Below are 17,516 nucleotides of genomic sequence, written 5' to 3'. Positions count from 1 at the left end.
GGCGGGGAGTGGCGCGGGGCGAAGCAGCAAGCCGGTGGCAGCAGCGGGGAAGCAGCAGCGGCGGCGGCGCGCGGCACAGGGCGGCGAAGCATGCAGCGGCGGCGGCGAAGTCCGGCGAGGCGGCGCGATTCGGCGGGGCACGGCGAGAGGAGAGAGAGGGAAATGGGGCCGGGGCGGCGCCCTTTATAGGAGGGGAGGGGAGGAGGACTTGGAGAAGGGGGCGAGGAGGAGGCCGGAGGCGACACGGCGTCCATGGCGGCGGCGGCGCTCCCGTGCTGGCTCGGGAGACCGAGCGGAGGTCGGGGACGGGGCGACGCGGGCTGGGCCGCGGCCTGCTGGGCCGGTTGGCCTGGCGCGGAGAGAGAGAGAGAGAGAGAGAGAGAGAGAGAGAGAGAGAGAGAGAGAGAGAGAGAGAGAGAGAGAGAGCAGTGCTGGGCTTCGGCCTGGCACTGTTCGAAGAGTTTTTTTTAACATTTTTCACAGGCAACAAAAACAAAAAAACAAAAATAAACTAAAATATCATATAGGCATATTATATATCAAAATTTTCAGAAAAAGATTTTCTACACGGTGAACATTTTTATAAGTTCAAATAAAATCCACACAAATTCAGATAAAACAAAGAGTGCTAAAGGTCTATTAAAATCCAACTAAAATCATTTTAAAAAAATACCAAAATGATTTCAAATTAATTTTCCTCCAATTTTCTAATGTAGGGAATCATGTTACCCTATTTTCTATATATTTTATTTTTGAAGGAAAATAATTTGAATAAAACTCAAATAACTCCAAATTGAAAATAAATTCAAAAGAATTTTGAATTTAATTCTTTGAAACTCCCAACTCATATTTCATATAATTTGAAGAAGTCATTTTATCTTCTCTCATGAAAATCATTGAGTTGCATAAAGTTTCTGAATTAGAAAATATTTCCCAATGGAATTCAAATATTTTTTTCAAACACCCTTTTCATTTTTAAATGGAAGAAGTCATATCATCTTCACTCAAGGGTTTTGTATTTGAAAGGAATTTGAATTCACGGAGATCAAAAAGCAAATATGAAAGTTTGGGAAAGTCCTTTTATTCCCTCTCATTTAACTTTCAAAAGTTTCAAATTCTCTCACTTTCAGACAATCAATCAAACAATCAATCAAATCTATCTATTTATTATAACATTCCAAAATTTAGAATTTTGGGATGTTACAAACCTACCACCCTTGAAATGAATCTTGTCCTCGAGATTCGGAGAGGCTAGCAAGAAAAAGGTTAGGGTTTGGGGGTCTCCTCAAAATACATCGATCATCTCCGGGGTCTGGGGTGCTACCACCCTTAGAAGCATGGTTACGGTTCTATCAAAACTCATATACTCCATCCTTATTCTTGACAGCGTCGGTCTTCTCAGATCCTCGAGAAAATTCCTTCTCTGAGCTCTTCCGGTAGTGGCATAACCTTTTCCTCAATTCTTCTATCCTTTCCTCTTGGTAAGGTTATTCCGAGATTGGGTCTTCTTAGCTGATGGGTCGGGCGCCAAAACTAAACAACTATCGATATCTCATGGTGGTCAACAATTTATGGTTTCTCCTGCAGGAAATGGGTCTGGGTGATCCTCACCGTATAACTACGGTTGGCAAAGCTGCCTTGTACAAGGGAAAAATACCTATACCATTCTAGGGCTTAAACAAGATTTCGATCGTCGTCGCTCTACTATGGGTAAGTCACTCAGATTAACCATCCCATATAGCAAGGAGAATAATAAGAGTAAGTCGGTATGGTGATCAATCCATCCCGCACCCAAATCATTACCTTGTATACAGTTTAGCGAATCTCGCATTCTAACACTCGATCATCCTCACAAGCATTGCAGAATTTCTCATGTCGATGACCCAAGTTTGGAATAATCCATTGATTCTGCAAGCCAGACAAACATCTATCGTTCCTTCACAACTCTCAGGTTTTGCGCAAACTCTTATAAAATCGTCTGTCGACAAAGGTATATCCACTTCCAGGGTTTTTCCTTCAGCAAGAATGTGCTTGCTTCTTGGCAGGTCCTGGGGCCTGTGGGTTATGGCACATCTCATCACTTCTAGTCCTTGAACTTATCATTGGGCAACTGGTCATTATTCCAACTTCCAACTTCCTAGTGTTCTTAAATCCATCCAATTGTATTGTCTTCCTTCCTTCTATTGGCACCAAAACTAGGACATGATTACTCAGACTCATCACGGAATTTTCATTGATCCATATTCCAACATCATACCTCCTTTATATCCAATAGTACTTCATCTCTTCATCCTCGTGGGATTTCCCGCATACCGAGGTAAAAACTTATACTTATGAAGTCCATACTCTACTTCGTGGAACATCATTATCCTTTCCAGGGTCAAGCGTCCTTACAAGGGAATATTGGCCATCTCTGCATGGCACTTCTTCAACTGGGAAATGTGAAACACATCATGAACTCCTGACAGTCCTTCGGGTAACTCAAACTTGTAGGCCACTTCTCTCATACGCTCCAAAACTCGGTATGGTCCTACAAATCTCGGGGCTAACTTTTACCTTAACTCCAATTCATTTAACTCCTCGCAGAGGGAACACATGAAGACATGCTCTGTCTCCAATTTCATAGACTACCTCCTTGAGTTTTTGAGTCTACATAACTCTTCTGCCTGGACTGAGCTACCTTCAGTCTATCTCGAATCAACTTAACATTCTCTTCTGACTCCTTGATCACATTTGGTCCAAACAACTGACGGTCTCCAACTTCATCCCACATACTCTTGGGGCATCACACATATCGAGACAAAACTCATATTCATTTTTGTCTGAAGTCCATTACAGGGTACTACCACCCTTAAAATGCACAAATCTTCCATAGACCATATTTCTCTTATCCTCAAAAGGGTCAAAATTCTTCTTCATAGAGTAACAACTCATAAGATCCATATCAGTACCAACGATGCTAACTTTATTCACTCTCAATTAATTACAATCTCTCGCTTTTCCATTACATGTCCCAACTCAACACCTCAAGAAAATGTTCTCACTTCTACTACTCCATTACTTCTGTTGCAAACTCAACTACCTAGCACAGGTTTCCTTCTCCGTGGGGCATTCTCTGGCAAAGTGCCCTGCTTCATTACAACGGAAACATATTACTTCTGGGAAGATTCGAGGTTTCCTTGTGATTATATAGCCTACTTGGGTCCTTGGCTTCCTTTTTGGGCAATTGTTGTGGTAGTGCCCTGACTCCTTGCACCCATAACAGGTGACATGACTCAGATCCTTCCTGGAATCCAATCTACTTCTCTTTCTGGACTTTTCCATTCCAATCAGGGATTCTATTTCCTGTGGGTCATACTCTACTTCCTCAGCCGGGAATTCTACTAGATTCCCATTCATACAATTCTGGGAGATGTGTCCTTCTTCTCCACATGAATAGCAAGACTTGGTGTAGGGTTTAATTGGTTCCTCTTTGGGTGTGTCCTTCATCGCAGGTTCTTTTAAAATTCCCATTAGGGCTCCTTTCATTGCTTCTTTTTTCTGCTGGATGGTTCCTTGTACCATGGTGTAAATGTGACACTGTGCAGGGTAGTGGGTAGTCCCTTCACACAAGAAACAAGTAATCTGCCTAGTTGGGCATTCTTCAACTGGGTGACTTTCTTCACAATTCGGGCATTCATCCTTGTGTTCTTTATGGGTGTGTCCTATTTCTCCACAAATCTTGCATGCACAAGGTTTCTTCATATCCTTTCCACAAGGCTTCAACTTCTGGGACACAAACTGAGACTTTAGCAAGGTCAACTTAAATTCTTTCCAAGTGGTTACTCCTTGCCATCCATTGATGGTTTGATACATCCTCCACCAAGTAGCAGCACCTCTTTCAAAGCATTGAAGAGCATGCTGGGCCATATCCTTTCCGACTATAGGGTTGTTCTCCATATGATCCTCCATGTTCTGAATCCATCGGTCTGTCTCCAATTGACTCATCGGTCCCGAAAATACAAGCTCATCTCCATTCATCCTCTATTAGGTCCATGGGTTTTGGGGTGAGATAAGAGAGATCAAGAGAGAGGGATGTACACAATACAAACAATGGTTTTGAAAAGACAGATTTTATTGTGGCTGTCGGAAAACAACAAACAAATGACAGCTCGCAATCATCGCATCTAATGTAGGTGTATAATAGGGGTTTGGTCTGGTAAGGTCAATGTCGCCAAACTCTTCAAGTCTTGTTCATGCCTCCAATGGCTTCTTCCGATCATGCTTGTCTTTCTCAAGTTCTTTTGCCAGATCAATCTCTGTTGATGTGAAATCTCTCGTGACATCCTTTAATATTCCGGAGTTGCATTTCAAACTTCTGGGTTTCATTATCCTTGGCATGAACCATGGTCCTACTGTCCTTCAGTTCCTGACGAATCTCCTGTATCTCAAGGTTTTACTTCTCTAGCTTGGCTGCTTTCAACTTCTGGTCTTAAGTTCTTCACGAAATGCTTCCTTATCAATTAATGCTTCTTTTAGGTCCATCTTAACTTCTTGATGTAACACTCCAGATCCTGGTGATACACCGGCAAAGGTTAAAACTTCATCTTGCTGATAGGTGCTCCATCAGCCTTCTACCATTTAATCCTTCCATGCATATGCATGCTTAACTCAGCACGGTGACAATAGCATATGCGGGCGATAACCTCATGGATAGCCGTGGTTGTCATTTCCATGAGCTATCTCTCCATAGTTGATATCTCCTGCCTTAGGGTTTTCCTTGACAAATCCTTGAGTTCTTAACTCTACATGCTCCGGTCTTTCTCCAACACACCTTGATCTCGGGTATTGACAACTTCCATAATCTGTCAAGTTCCATAAGGGTAGCCTTCCTAGGTCATATAAATCTGGGAATTCTTCAGAGCCTTCAAATTCTACTTGTCTTGGGCCTTCAACCGTTGTAGTTTCCATTATTCAGATGCACGGAAAATACTCTTAGTTGTCCGATATCTCGTACTTCTTGGGGTGGTCTCATCAGTCGAATCTTCATGTGGTCAAAAGGGAAAAGGGGTATAGTCTTACTAAAAGGAAATTTTTGAATAAGCTCAGAAGAGAAGAGAGGTAAAAGATCTTTTTGAAAGGGGAAAGTTGTAGAGAAAAATCTTTGCTATGGGCTTGCCAGTTTCTAGGGTCACGTCCTACAGTCAACATGTGCTCTGATACCATCTTGTAGCGACCCAACCCGAATGGGTCAAGTCTCTGTGCTTAAGTGTCATCCCTAGATCGGTATGCTGACACACACAGTACTCGAAGGGTTTATAACAGAGGTAAATCACATGTATAAAGTAACATAAATACTATTACCTCAATCCATATAGCGGAAGCAACAAGGTTGTGGATTCCCATCAAAACCAACGGCAAAGTTGAGTGTAGAAATCGTAACCCTAACGTATCACTTACTCGTCGTAAGATAATCCTGCAACATGAGACGTTGCAGCCCGAAACGGGTCAGTACATTGAATGTACTGGCAAATTCACACCATAGAGAAAATGATGAACAATGGCTATCACTATATGCATATGTGGCTGGTGGAAAAGCTCTATGGTTATAAGGTTTTTGCGAAAAGCCAATTTTTCCCTACTACAAAGGAATAAATTTATTTAACTATCATGGTGGTTGTTGAACATTGAGAATGGTTGACAGCATTCTCAATCCCAATTAAGTAACATCATTAAAACCCAACAATATTCATTTAAAGTAATGTGATGAGATTCACATGATATTCAAGTACTAGATACTCAAGTTGTCCATAACCGGGGACACGGCTAATCATGATTAGTTTGTACACTCTGCAGAGGTTTGCGCACTTTTCCCCACATGACTCGATCGCCTCCGTTTGTTTTCTCGCACTACATGGTGTTTGAGAAACAGATGATCGAGACATAGTCTTTTAGAAGCGCTAGCACCTTACATGTGGGGTAGACCGTACCACCTACAACCCCTACATCTGCTAGTCCACCCCGTAAGAGTTCGCACAACTTAGTCGACTATGCCAGAGCCCATAGTAGCATGTGGCTGCACACGGAAGTTTCTAGCATGAATGATCTTATGATCCCTTTGAGCCTGGGTGGCGGTCCAAAATAAAACAGGCAAGTCCTGATAGACATCAGGTGCCTCAATCCACCCAGATGTGTGTTTAAGTTGTCACCTTAGATAAACCATTAAAATTATCAACTCACATCTGTCATGGATATCACTCACCCAATCCACGTCTACTAGCATAGCATGGCATAATAAGCAAACGTAGAAGTAACTCCCAAAGGTTTCATAATAATACAAGTGATAGGTACTACCTCATCTACTTCCCATCCCACAGTTTAATTAGATACTAATCATGCAATGTGTGAGGATTGATCTAATGCAATAAAACTGGGTTGTAGAAAAAGGTATGATCAAAGTGTGAACTTGCCTGCAATGTTGATGAAGATGATTCGCACTCAAAACTCTTGATAGATCTACTCGTCACACTCCGGTCAATCTATCGTAAGCAAGCAATAGTGACCACACATAAGCAATCACTCTAAAGATCAGAAAGATCGAAGAAAACAATTCGGAAAACATCGAAACCAAGCAAATAACTCTTGCAACATAAAACAATTTCTAACAGCACCAAAATTATGTGAATTTGGCCTTATTAGAATGTTTAGATCAAGAGCTTCGATTTGCAAAAAGAATCAACTCAAACGGAGCTACGAAACTCAAGTTATGATCAAACAAAGTTTGAATTCAAATCTGATCTAATTCAAATTTTAAAATTTTCAAAAAACATGTTTGAGTTGGATTACCGGATAGAGGAGATCATAACGAAGAAGTGGGCGTTGGTTTCGTTGGATTTGGACTAACGAGTAAAAAGTTGTGCTTGTTTGAAGTATAGGGACTATTCTGTAAATAAAGTATTCACATCTAGGTCCCTGGCCGAAATTACAGAAAAGAAAAAAAACTAAAAGGTGAACGTTCGTTTTCTATACCTAACCAGCGAACGTTCTCTAAATAGATCAATCTAAAAAACTAAACCGTTTTTTTAAACGAAAACCGAAATAAAGGAAAAATAAACCGGACCGGGCCGGTTTTATACCGGTTCGGGGCGGTTCTTCGGTGAGGAACCGGCGGCGGATCTCCGGCGAGGGCGGCGCGGCTCCGGCGACTGCGAGGAGCGGCGACAGCGGCGGGTGGCGGCGCGGCTAGGGCGGGGAGCGGCGCGGGGCGAAGCAGCAAGCCGGCGGCAGCAGCGGGGAAGCAGCAGCGGCGGCGGCGCGCGGCACAGGGCGCCAAAGCGTGCAGCAGCGGCGGCGAAGTTCGGCGAGGCAGCGCGATTCGGCGGGGCGCGGCGAGAGGAGAGAGAGGGAAACGGGGCCGGGGCGGCGCCCTTTAGAGGAGGGGAGGGGAGGAGGACTTGGAGAAGGGGGCGAGGAGGAGGCCGGAGGCGACATGGCGTCCATGGCGGCGGCGGCGCTCCCGTGCTGGCTCGGGAGACCGAGCGGAGGTCGGGGACGGGGCGACGCGGGCTGGGCCGCGGCCTGCTGGGCCGGCTGGCCTGGCGCGGAGAGAGACAGAGAGAGAGAGAGAGAGAGAGAGAGAGAGAGAGAGAGAGAGAGAGAGAGAGAGAGAGAGAGAGAGAGAGAGAGAGCAGTGCTGGGCTTCGGCCTGGCACTATTCGACGAGTTTTTTTAACATTTTTCACAGGCAACAAAAACAAAAATAAACTAAAATAAACTAAAATAAACTAAAATATTATATAGGCATATTATATATCAAAAATTTCAGAAAAAGATTTTCTACACGGTGAACATTTTTATAACTTCAAATAAAATCCACACAAATTCAGATAAAACAAAGAGTGCTAAAGGTCTATTAAAATCCAACTAAAATCATTTTTAAAAAATACCAAAATGATTTCAAATTAATTTTCCTCCAATTTTCTAATGTAGGGAATCATGTTACCCTATTTTCCATATATTTTATTTTTGGAGGAAAATAATTTGAATAAAACTCAAATAACTCCAAATTGAAAATAAATTCAAAAGAATTTTGAATTTAATTCTTTGAAACTCCCAACTCATATTTCATATAATTTGAAGAAGTCATTTTATCTTCTCTCATGAAAATCATTGAGTTGCATAAAGTTTCTGAATTAGAAAATATTTCCCAATGGAATTCAAATATATTTTTCAAACACCCTTTTCATTTTTAAATGGAAGAAGTCATATCATCTTCACTCAAGGGTTTTGTATTTGAAAGGAATTTGAATTCACGGAGATCAAAAAGCAAATATGAAAGTTTGGGAAAGTCCTTTTATTCCCTCTCATTTAACTTTCAAAAGTTTCGAATTCTCTCACTTTCAGACAATCAATCAAACAATCAATCAAATCTATCTATTTATTATAACATTCCAAAATTTAGAATTTTGGGATGTTACACCGTGGGTATGGTTATACGATATGCATCACACAATCTCAGATTCATCTATTCAACCAACACAAAGAACTTCAAAGAGTGCCCCAAAGTTTCTACCGGAGAGTCAAGACGAAAACGTGTGCCAACCCCTATGCATAAGTTCATGAGGTCACGAAACTCACAAGTTGATCACCAAAACATACATCAAGTGGATCACGTGAATATCCCATTTTCACCACAGATAAGCACATGCAAGACATACATCAAGTGTTCTCAAATCCTTAAAGACTCAAACCGATAAGATAACTTCAAAGGGAAAACTAAATCCATTACAAGAGAGTAGAGGGGGAGAAACATCATAAGATCCAACTATAATTGCAAAGCTCGCGATACATCAAGATCGTGCCAAATCAAGAACACGAGAGAGAGAGAGAGATCAAACACATAGCTACTGGTACATACCCTCAACCCGAGGGTGAACTACTTCCTCCTCGTCATGGACAACGCCGGGATGATGAAGATGGCCACCGGTGATGGATCCCCCCTCCGGCTGGGTGCCAGAGGGGAGTCCTGATTGGTTTTTGGTGGCTACAGAGGCTTGCGGCGGCGGAACTCCTGATCTAGGTTTCTTTTTGGAAGTTTGGGTATATGTAAGAGGTGTTGGAGTCGGGAACAAGTCAGGGGGGGTCCCCGAGGCGACCACGAGGTAGGGGGCGCGCCCAGGAGGGTAGGGCACGCCCCCACCCTCGTGGGTGCCTCGGGACTCTTCTGGCCCATCTCCGATACTTCGTGGGCTTCTTCTGGTACAAAAATAATCTCCATGAAATTTCAGGTCAATTGGACTTCGTTTGATTTTCCTTTTCTACGATACTCAAAAACAAGGAAAAACAGAAACTGGCACTGGGCTCTAGGTTAATAGGTTAGTCCCAAAAATCATATAAAATATCATACAAATACATATAAAACATCCAAGGTTGATAATATAATAGCATGGAACAATCAAAAATTATAGATACCTTGGAGACGTATCAGCACACAAGGTGTTCCTCCGGTATTCATGAGTTGCATAATCTCATAGTCATAGGAACATGTATAAGTCATGAAGAAAGCAATTGCAATAAACTAAACGATCATAGTGCTAAGCTAACGGATGGGTCTTGTCCATCACATCATTCTCTAATGATGTGATCCCGTTCATCAAATGACAACACATGTCCATGGCTAGGAAACTTAACCATCTTTGATTAACGAGCTAGTCAAGTAGAGGCATACTAGGGACACTATGTTTGTCTATGTATTCACACATGTACTAAGTTTCTGGTTAATACAATTCTAGCATGAATAATAAACATTTATCATGATATAAAGAAATATAAATAACAACTTTATTATTGCCTCTAGGGCATATTTCCTTCAGTCTCCCACTTGCACTAGTCAATAATCTAGATTACACAGTAATGATTCTAACACCCATGGAGTCTTGGTGATGATCATGTTTTGCTCGTGAGAGAGGCTTAGTCAACGAGTCTGCAACATTCAGATCCATATGTATCTTGCAAATCTCTATGTCTCCCTCCTTGACTTGATCGCAAATGGAATTGAAGCGTCTCTTGATATGCTTGGTTCTCTTGTGAAATCTGGATTCCTTTGCCAAGGCAATTGCACCAGTATTGTCACAAAAGATTTTCATTGGACCAGATGAACTACGTATTACACCTAGGTCGGATATGAACTCCTTCATCCAGACTCCTTCATTTGATGCTTCTAAAGCAGCTATGTATTCCGCTTCACATGTAGATCCTCCCACGATGCTCTACTTAGAACTGCACCAACTGACAACTCCACCATTCAATAAAAATACGTACCCGGTTTGTGACTTAGAGTCATCCAGATCAGTGTCAACGCTTGCATCGACGTAACCGTTTACGACGAGCTCTTTGTCACCTCCATAAACGAGAAACATATCCTTAGTCCTTTTCAGGTATTTCAGGATGTTCTTGACCGTTGTCCAGTGATCCACTCCTGGATTACTTTGGTACCTCCTTGCCAAACTAATAGCAAGGCACACATCAGGTCTGGTACACAGCATTGCATACATGATAGAACCTATGGCTGAGGCATAGGGAATGACTTTCATGTTCTCTCTATCTTCTGTAGTGGTCGGGCATTGAGTGTGACTCAACTTCACACCTTGTAACACAGGCAAGAACCCTTTCTTTGCTTCATCCATTTTGAACTTCTTCAAAACTTTATCAAGGTATGTGCTTTGTGAAAGTCCAATTAAGCGTCTTGATATATCTCTATAGATCTTGATGCCCAATATATAAGCAGCTTCACCGAGGTCTTTCATTGAAAAATTCTTATTCAAATATCCTCTTATGTTATTCAGAAATTCGGTATCATTTCTGATCAGCAATATGTCATCCACATATAATATTAGAAATGCTACAGAGCTCCCACTCACTTTCTTGTAAATACAAGCTTCTCCAAAAGTCTGTATAAAACCATATGCTTTGATCACACTATCAAAGCGTATATTCCAACTCCCAGATGCTTGCATCAGTCCATAAATGGATCGTTGGAGCTTGCACACTTTGTTAGCACCTTTTGGATCGACAAAACCTTCTGGTTGCATCATATACAACTCTTCTTTAAGATATCCATTAAGGAATGCAGTTTTGACATCCATTTGCCAAATTTTGTAATCATAAAATGCGGCAATTGCTAACATGATTCGGACGGACTTAAGCATCACTACGGGTGAGAAGGTCTCATCGTAGGCAACTCCTTGAACTTGTCGAAAACCTTTCGCAACAAGTCGAGCTTTGTAGACAGTAACATTAGCGTCAGCGTCAGTTTTCTTCTTGAAGATCCATTTATTCTCTATGGCTTACCGATCATCGGGCAAGTTAACCAAAGTCCACACTAGGTTCTCATACATGGATCCCATCTCAGATTTCATGGCCTCAAGCCATTTTGCGGAATCTGGGCTCATATCGCTTCCTCATAGTTCGTAGGTTCATCATGGTCAAGTAACATGACATCCAGAACAGGATTACCGTACCACTCTGGTGTGGATCTTACTCTGGTTGACCTACGAGGTTCGGTAGTAACTTGATCATAAGTTTCATGATCATTATCATTAGCTTCCTCACTAATTGGTGTAGAAATCATTGGAACTGATTTCTGTGATGAACTACTTTCCAATAAGGGAGAAGGTATAGTTACCTCATTAAGTTCTACTTTCCTCCCACTCACTTCTTCCGAGAGAAACTCCTTCTCTAGAAAGGATCCATTCTTAGCAACGAATATCTTGCCTTCAGATCTATGATAGAAGGTGTACTTTTGGGGTATTCTATGAAGACACATTTCTCCGATTTGGGTTCGAGCTTATCAGGTTGAAGTTTCTTCACATAAGCATCGCAGCCCCAAACTTTAAGAAACGGCAACTTGGGTTTCTTGCCAAATCACAGTAACAACTTGGGTTTCTTGTTACGATGTTTTTCACTTCATTCTGAAATTCTTTGAACTTTTCAAATGTTTTAGACTTATGTTTCATCAAGTAGATATACCCATATCTGCTCAAATCATCTGTGAAGGTCAGAAAATAACGATACCCGCCGCGAGCATCAACACTCATCAGACCGCATACATCAGTATGTATTATTTCCAATAAGTCTATTGCTCGCTCCATTGTCCGGTGAATGGAGTCTTAGTCATCTTTCCCATGAGGCATGGTTCGCAAGCATCAAGTGATTCATAATCATGTGATTCCAAAAGCCCATCAGCATGGAGTTTCTTCATGCGCTTTACACCAATATGACCTAAACGGCAGTGCCACAAATAAGTTGCACTATCATTATTAAAATTATATCTTTTGGCTTTAATATTGTGAATATGTGTATCACTACTATCGAGATTCAATAAAAATAGACCACTCATCAAGGGTGCATGACCATAAAAGATATTACTCATATAAATAGAACAACCATTATTCTGTGATTTAAATGAATAACCGTCTCGCATCAAACAAGATCTAGATATAATATTCATGCTTAACGCTAGCACCAAATAACAATTATTCAGGTCTAAAACTAATCCCGAAGGTAGATGTAGAGGTAGCGTGCCGACCGCGATCACATCGACTTTGGAACCATTTCCCACGCGCATCGTCACCTCGTCCTTATCCAATCTTCGCTTAATCCGCAGCCCCTGTTTCCAGTTGCAAATATGAGCAACAGAACCAGTATCAAATACCCAGGCGCTACTGCGAGCATTAGTAAGGTACACATCAATAACATGTATATCAAATATACCTTTTACTTTGCCATCCTTCTTATCCGCCAAATACTTGGGGCAGTTCCGCTTCCAGTGACCAGTCCCTTTGCAGTAGAAACACTCAGTCTCAGGCTTAGGTCCAGACTTGGGCTTCTTCACTTGAGTAGCAACTTTCTTTCCATTCTTCTTGAAGTTCCCCTTCTTCCCTTTGCCCTTCTTGTTGAAACTAGTGGTCCTGTTGACCATCAACACTTGATGCTCCTTCTTGATTTCTACCTCCGCAGCCTTTAGCATTGCGAAGAGCTCGGGAATTGTCTTATCCATCCCTTGCATATTATAGTTCATCACGAAGCTTTTGTAGCTTGGTGGCAGTGTTTGAAGAACTCTGTCAATGACACTATCATCAGGAAGATTAACTCCCAATAGAGTCAAGTGGTTGTGGTACCCAGACATTCTGAGTATATGTTCACTGACAGAACTATTCTCCTCCATCTTGCAGCTATAGAACTTATTGGAGATTTCATATCTCTCAATTCGGGCATTTGCTTGAAATATTAACTTCAACTCCTGGGACATCTCATATGCTCCATGACGTTCAAAATGTCGTTGAAGTCCCGATTCTAAGCCGTAAAGCATGGCACACTGAACTATCGAGTAGTCATCACTTTGCTTTGCCAGACGTTCATAACATCCGGTGTTGCTCCTGCAACGGGCTTTGCACCTAGCGGTGCTTCCAGGACGTAATTCTTTTGTGTAGCAATGAGGATAGTCCTCAAGTTATGGACCCAGTCCGTGTAGTTGCTACCATCATCTTTCAACTTAGATTTCTATAGGAACGCATTAAAATTCAAAGGAATAGTAGCACGGGCCATTTATCTACAACAACATAGACATGCAAAATACTATTAGGTACTAAGTTCATGATAAATTAAAGTTCAATTAATCATATTACTTAAGAACTCCCACTTAGATAGACATCCCTCTAGTCATCTAAATGATCACGTGATCCATATCAACTAAACCATGTCCGATCATCACGTGAGATGGAAAAGTTTTCAATGGTGAACATCACTATGTTGATCATATCTACTATATGATTCACGCTCGACCTTTCGGTCTCAGTGTTCCGAGACCATATCGGCATATGCTAGGCTCGTCAAGTTTAACCTGAGTATTCTGCTTGTGCAAAACTGGCATGCACCCGTTGTATGTGAACGTAGAGCTTATCACACCCGATCATCACGTGGTGTCTCGGCACGACGAACTATAGCAACGGTGCATACTCAGGGAGAACACTTATACCTTGAAATTTAGTGAGAGGTCATCTTATAATGCTACCGCCGTACTAAGCAAAATAAGATGCATAAAGGATAAACATCACATGCAATCAAAATAAGTGATATGATATGGCCATCATCATCGTGTGCCTTTGATCTCCATCTCCAAAGCACCATCATGATCACCATCGTCACCGGCTTGACACCTTGATCTCCATCGTAGCATCGTTGTCGTCTCGCCAACTATTGCTTCTACGACTATCGCTACCGTTTAGTGATAAAGTAAAGCAATTACATGGCGATTGCATTTCATACAATAAAGCGACAACCATATGGCTCCTGCCAGTTGCCGATAACTATTACAAAACATGATCATCTCATACGACAATTTATATCATCACGTCTTGACCATATCACATCACAACAAGCCATGCAAAAACAAGTTAGACGTCCTCTACTTTGTTGATGCAAGTTTTACGTGCCTGCTATGGGTTTCTAGCAAGAACCGTTCTTACCTACGCATCAAAACCACAACGATTTTTCGTCAAGTGTGTTGTTTTAACCTTCAACAAGGACCGGGCGTAGTCAAACTCGATTCAACTAAAGCTGGAGAAACAGACACCCACTAGCCACATGTGTGTGAAGCACGGTGGTAGAACCAGTCTCATGAACGCGGTCATGTAATGTCCGTTTGGACCTCTTCATCCAACAATACCGCTGAATCAAAGTATGACATGCTGGTAAGCAATATGACTATTATCGCCCACAACTCTTTGTGTTCTACTCATGCATATAACATCTACGCATAGACCTGGCTCTGATGCCACTGTTGGGGAACGCAGTATTTCAAATTTTTTACCTACGATCATGCAAGATCTATCTAGGAGATGCATAGCAACGAGAGGGGAGAGTGTGTCTACATACCCTCGTAGACCGAAAGCGGAAGCGTTTAGTAACGTGATTGATGTAGTCGAACGTCTTCGTGATCCAACCGATCCAAGTATCGAACACACGACACCTCCGCGATCAGCACACGTTCAGCTCAGTGACGTCCCTTGTACTCTTGATCCAGCTGAGGCCGAGGGTGAGTTCCGTCAGCATGATGTTTGGTGACGGTGATGATGAAGTTACCGATGCAGGGCTTCGCCTAAGCACTACAATGATATGACCGAGGTGTGTATCTGTGGAGGGGGGGACCGCACACGGCTAAAAGATCAACTTGTGTGTCTATGGGGTGCCCCCTCCCACGTATATAAAGGGGGAGGGAGGAGGAGGCCGGCGAAGGGTGGCACGCCCAAGGGGGAGAGTCCTACTCCAAGTAGGATCCCCCCCCCCCTTTCCTACTTCCACAAGAAGGAGGGAAGGAGTAGGAGAAGAGAAGGAAAGGGAGGGCGGCCCCCTAGCCCTAGTCCAATTCGGTTTGGGCTGGGGGGGCTCCATTCCTTGGCTTGCCTCCTCTCTTCCACCATTAGGCCCATGAGGCCCAATAACTTCCCGGGGGAGGGGGGGTTCCGGTAACCCCCGGTACTCTGAAACTCATCTGAAACGACCCGAACCATTCCGGTGTCTGATGTAACCTTCCAATATATGAATCTTTATGTCTCGGCCATTTCGAGACTCCTCGTCATGTTCGTGATCTAATCTGGGACTCTGAACAACCTTCGGTCATCAAATCACATAACTCATAATATAAATCGTCATCGAACGTTAAGTGTGCAGACCCTACGGGTTCAAGAACTATGTAGACATGACCGAGACACATCTCCGGTCAATAACTAATAGCGTAACCTGGATGCTCATATTGGCTCCTACATATTCTACGAAGATCTTTATCGGTCAAACCGCATAACAACATATGTTGTTCCCTTTGTCATCAGTATGTTACTTGCCCGAGATTCGATCGTCGGTATCATCATACCTAGTTCAATCTCATCACCGGCAAGTCTCTTTACTCGTTCTGTAATGCATCATCCCACAACTAACTCATTAGTCACATTGTTTGCAAGGCTCATAGTGATGTGCATTACCGAGAGGGCCCAGAGATACCTCTCCGATACACGGAGTGACAAATCCTAATCTCGATCTATGCCAACTCAACAAACACCATCGGAGACACCTGTAGAGCATCTTTATAATCACCCGGTTACATTGTGACGTTTTATAGCACACAAGGTGTTCCTCCGGTATTCGGGAGTTGCATAATCTCATAGTCACAGGAACATGTATAAGTCATGAAGAAAGCAATAGCAATAAACTAAACGATCATAGTGCTAAGCTAACGGATGGGTCTTGTCCGTAACATCATTCTCTAATGATGTGATCCCGTTCATCAAATGTCAACACATGTCCATGGCTAGGAAACTTAACCATCCTTTATTAACAAGCTAGTCAAGTAGAGGCATACTAGGGACACTTTGTTTGTCTATGTATTCAAACATGTACTAAGTTTCCGGTTAATACAATTCTAGCATGAATAATAAAAATTTATCATGATATACGGAAATATAAATAACAACTTTATTATTGCCTCTAGAGCATATTTCCTTCACATGTCAGACCTATCGGCGCCACAAACTCAGACCTTCGAATTAGAGGTGCCCACCGCCCATTGCGAGAGGCAGCGGGCTAGGGAGAGGGCGGTGACATCAGAGGCGGCGGCCGTACAGTCCTCCTGACGCCGTCGCGGATTGTCGGTGGTGCCTGATGAGAGGAGCAACTCCTCACAGTTGTCTACCACCGCTCAGTTACAACGACGGAGATAGACGCCTGCTGGCTCCATTGGAAGAACCCCAAGGCGCTCCGGCTCGGTTTGGAGCAGTCGACATGCGAGGCGGCGGAGGGGGCGATGGCGGATGTGAGAGCTGCAAAGATCGCGAGGCAGCAGAACCGCGTCGTCCAGAGGATTGCCAGCTACATCGACTCCACCTCCTCTTATGACTATGACGACCCTCACCTGCCACTGACGCCTATGCGGACAGCTATAGCCGCGCTGGTAACCGATAGTGCAAAGGACCAGCGAGGAAATGGTGAAGAAGCTCAGCCCTTTTTCGTCTTTCTTACTAGTTTTAGTAATTTTACTTTAGAACTATGTCTGTCAGTAAACTGTGTTGATTGTTTGTTCTATGTTCGGATTATGTGGATTTCTATGTCTGAATTATTTTGATTTCTATGTTTGTTTGTTTGTTTAGTGTATGTTTGTTTTGTTGATGATCTACAATGTTTGTTTCATGTTGCATGTGTAGTATGAATTTCGGGTACTGGATATGTGGTACACGGTTGTGGATGCAACGATTTGAGAATTGATCAATCACTATCCGCGGACGTTCCTGGGCGCATCCACACACTTATATGGTGTAGGACTTGGATGCCTAGCTGTCGATCCTCTTAGCCATCAGATGATCGGGGTTATGTGCATGGTATTTAAGCGGGGTATAGACATCGTGTACGACCAATGCTAAAACACGTGGTATCTTTTGCATACACGCCCATGGACACGATGATTTGATGTTTGAACACTGGAATTTTTT

The sequence above is a fragment of the Triticum aestivum genome, chromosome 5A (assembly GCF_018294505.1).
Source record: "Triticum aestivum cultivar Chinese Spring chromosome 5A, IWGSC CS RefSeq v2.1, whole genome shotgun sequence".
Lineage (NCBI taxonomy): Eukaryota > Viridiplantae > Streptophyta > Magnoliopsida > Poales > Poaceae > Triticum > Triticum aestivum.
Note: the sequence above shows the minus strand (reverse complement) of the source record.